Raw genomic sequence first — 4150 nt, forward strand, 5'->3', positions numbered from 1 at the left:
AGGAGGGACTTCCACTCCTACGTCATTCCTCAGCCTGGACTTCCAACTAACACCGATACCCACCGTGCAGCGCTCAGGACACTAATCAGGGAGGAAAATGGGGGGCTATTCCATCCCTGACATCGAGCGCTAAACCTCCTCGCTGGCCAATCGCTGACCACTATAGCCAGGCCTCCATGCGCAGGTCCCGGGAAACACACATTGGACCCCACCTTCAAGAAAGGCGCTGCCCTCACCTTCCCTCACACAGGCAAACTACCTGAAAGTTGAATTCCGTCCGGGTGATGTTCACCAATCCTTACCCTAACCCTAGCCCACAGCCTGATTCCTCTGTTGCCGTGGATCGGCACTTGAAATCCTCCCCTGTGCTTAAGCCTCAGGTGCCATCTCATGCTGACACTAACTAGGAAAGCCGCACACCAATACACAGGTGCTGAAACTGCGAGGCTGTCACTCACCAGGATCCTCATCCTAACCCTCACCCTCACCCTGACCCCGGGGGAGGGACTTAACTTCCTATGCCATTCTGAACAGTGAAGTTCACATGACCGGGAGCCCTCCCCCACCGAAACGTAGACGACGCGACTCAGGGAGTGGAATGAGGAGCCCGTCCTGTCCACGTCATCGAGCTCTCACCCTACTCGCTCGCCCGACACTACCCACTAGAACTATGGTGCGATATGCAGGTCCTTGGCACTGCCCAGTACATCCCACCTTCGTGAAAGACACTGCCCTCACCTTCACGCTGACACACAAACTCCCGTGTAGGCGAATTCCTTCTGGATCACGCTCACCAACCCTATACCTAACCCGAAGCCACCACCTGATTCCTAAGCTCCCAGAAGGCGGTCCTTGAAATCTGGCCCTGTGGCTGAGCCTAAGGCGCAATCTGATGCTGCTACAAACTAGGGAAGCCACATGCCAATAGCCAGAGAGAGCAACTGCGAGCCTATCACTCACCAGAATCCTATCGCCAGCACTAACAGGAACCCTGACCCGAGAGGAGGGACTTCTGCTCCGACGTCATTCCTCACCCTGGATGTCCAACTAACACCGACACCCACCGTCCAGCGCTCAGGACACTACTCCGGGAGGAAAATGGGGGGCCCATTCCATCCCCGAAATCCAGCGCTAACCCTCCCGGGTGGGCCGTCGCTACCCATTATTGCGAGGCCTCCGTGGGCAGGTCCCGGGCAACACACATTCGACCCCACCTTCCAGAAAGGCACTGCCCTCACCTTCCCTCGCACAGGCAAACTACCTGGAAGGAGAATTCGGTCCGGGTCATGTTCACCAATCCTAACCCTAACCCTAACCCAAAGCCTGATTCCTAGGTTCTCGTGGGGCGGCACTTGAAATCCTCCCCTGTGGTTAAGCCTCAGGTGCCATCTCTTGCTGACACTAACTAGGAAACCCACAGCCCGATACCCAAGTAGCGAAATTCCAAAGCTATCCTTCTCCGGATTCCTCCGCCTAACCCCAACCCTATCCGTGACCCTCGAGGAGGGACTTACATTCCTACATCATTCCTAATACTCAGGGTCTAATGAACACGAAGTCTTACCCTCCATCACACACCACACTACACAGGGAGTCAAATGGGGAATCAATTCCATCCCCTAAATGTTTCTCTAACACTACGCGATGGCCCATCACTTCCCATTCTATCAAGGCAGCAAGGCTCTGGTCCTAGGAAAACCACAGCACATCCTAGCTTCACAAATGTCACTGACTTCACCTTACCTCTCACGTCCAAATTGTCTGCTGTGTGAATTCCTTCCGTGTCATGCTCACCTGTCCTAACCCTAACCGTAACCCACAACCTGATTTCTACCTGCCCAGGGGGCGGTCCTCGACATCCTCTACTGTGGCTGAGTCCAAGGTGAAATCTCATGCTGATACTAACTAGGCAAGCCACACACCAATACCCAGGTATTGAAATTCCGAGGATGTCACTCAGTGGAATCCTCATACTAAATCTCACCCTCAGCCTGACCTCGGAGGAGGGACTTACCTTCCTATGTCATTCTGAACACTGAAGGTCAAATGAACAGGAGCCTCCGGCCCCCAGAGATTTAGATGACATGACACCGGGACTGGAATGGGGAGCCTGTCCCGTCCCCTTCATCAATCTCTAAACCTAATCATTGGCCAGGCAACACTCATTATAACTACAGTGCAATGTTCCGGTCCTTGGAAATACCCAGTGCATCCCAACTTCGTGAAAGACACTGGCCTCTCCTTCCGTCACACAGGCAAACTATCTGGAAGGTGAATTCTGGCCTTGTCATGCTCACCAATACTAACCCTAACCCTAACCCACAGCCTGATTCCTAGGTTGCCGTGGGGCAGCACTTGAAATCCGCCCCTGTGGTTAAGCCTCAGGTGACATCTCATGCTGACACTAAGTAGGAAACCCACAGCCCGATACTCAGGTAGCGAAATCCCAAAGCTATCCTTCGCGGGAATCCTCAGCCTAACCCTAACCCTATCCCCGATCCTTGAGGAGGGACTTACATTCCTACATCATTCCTAAAACTCAGGGGCCAATGAACACGAAGGCTTACTCTCTGTCACACACTACACTACACAGGGATTGAAATGAGGAATCCATTCCATCCCGTAAATGTAGCTCTAACACTATGTGATGGCCCATCATTCCCAATTCTATCATGGGGACAAGGCTCCAGTCCGAGAGAAAACCACAGCACATCCTAGCTTCACAAATGTCACTGCCCTCACCTTACCTCTCACGCCCAAATTACCTGCTGTGTGAATTTCTTCCGTGTCATGCTCACCTGTCCTAACCCTAACCCTAATCCACAACCTGATTCCTACATTCCCAGAGGGCGGTCCTCAACATCTTCCACTGAGGCTGAGCCTAAGGTAAAATCTCATGCTGATACTAACTATGCACGCGACACACCAGTACCCAGGTACAGATATTCTGAGGCTGTCACTCAGTGGAATCCTCATCCAAACCCTCACCCTCAGCCTGACCCCGGAGGATGAACTTACCTTCCTATATTATTGCGATCACTGAAGGTCAAATGAGCACCAGCCCCCCACCCCCTGAAATGTACACAACATGACACAGGGAGTGGAATGGAAAATCTGGCCCGTCCCCTTCATCGAGCTCTAACGCTACTCTCTGGCCAGGCACTGCCAATTATAACTATGGTGCAATGTTCGAGTCCTTGGAAATACCCAGTGCATCCCACCTTCGTGAAAGTCACTGCACTCTCCTTCCGTCACACAGGCAAACTACCTCAAAGTTGAATTCCGTCTGGGTCATGCTCACCAATCCTAACCCTAACCCTAACCCACAGCCTGATTCCGAGGTTGCCGTGGGGCGGCACGTGAAATCCTCCCCTGTGGTTTAGCCTCTGGTGACATCTCACGCTGCCACTATGTAGGAAACCCACATCCGGATACCCAGGTAGCGAAATTCCAAAGCTATCCTTCGCCAGAATCCTCTGCCTAACCCTAACCCTATCCCTGACCCTCCAGGAGGGTCTTACGTTCCTACATCATTCCTAAAACTCAGGGTCAATGAACACGAAGCCTTACCCTCCGTCACACACTACACTACAGAGGAAGTCAAATAGGAAATCCATTCCATCTCTTAAATGTAGCTCTAACACTACGCGATGGCCCATCACTCCCGATTCTATCAAAGTGGCAAGGCTCCGGTCTGAGGGAAAAGCACAGCACATCCTAGCTTCTCAAAAGTCACTGCCCTCACCTTACCTCTCACGCCCAAATTGTCTGCTTTGTGATTTCCTTCCGTGTCGTGCTCACCTGTCCTAACCCTAACCCTAACCCACCACCTGACTCCTACCTTCCCCGAGGGCGGTCCTCGATCTCCTCCACTGTGGCTGAGCCTAAGGTGAAATCTCATGCTGATACTAACTAGGAAAGCCTCACACCGATACCCAGGTGCAGAAATTGCGAGGCTGTCACTCACCGGAATCCTCATCGTAACCCTCACCCTCAGCCTGACTCTGGGGGGAGGGACTGACCTTCGTATGCCATTCTGAACACTGAAGGTCAAATGAACAGGGGCCCCCTGCCCCCCTGAAATGTAGACGACACGACACAGGGAGTGGAATGGGGAGCCTGTCCCGTCTCCTTCATCGAGCTCTCACCC

Source organism: Fukomys damarensis, unplaced genomic scaffold (genome assembly GCF_012274545.1).
Source record: "Fukomys damarensis isolate Sample0158 unplaced genomic scaffold, DMR_v1.0_HiC HiC_scaffold_2, whole genome shotgun sequence".
Lineage (NCBI taxonomy): Eukaryota > Metazoa > Chordata > Mammalia > Rodentia > Bathyergidae > Fukomys > Fukomys damarensis.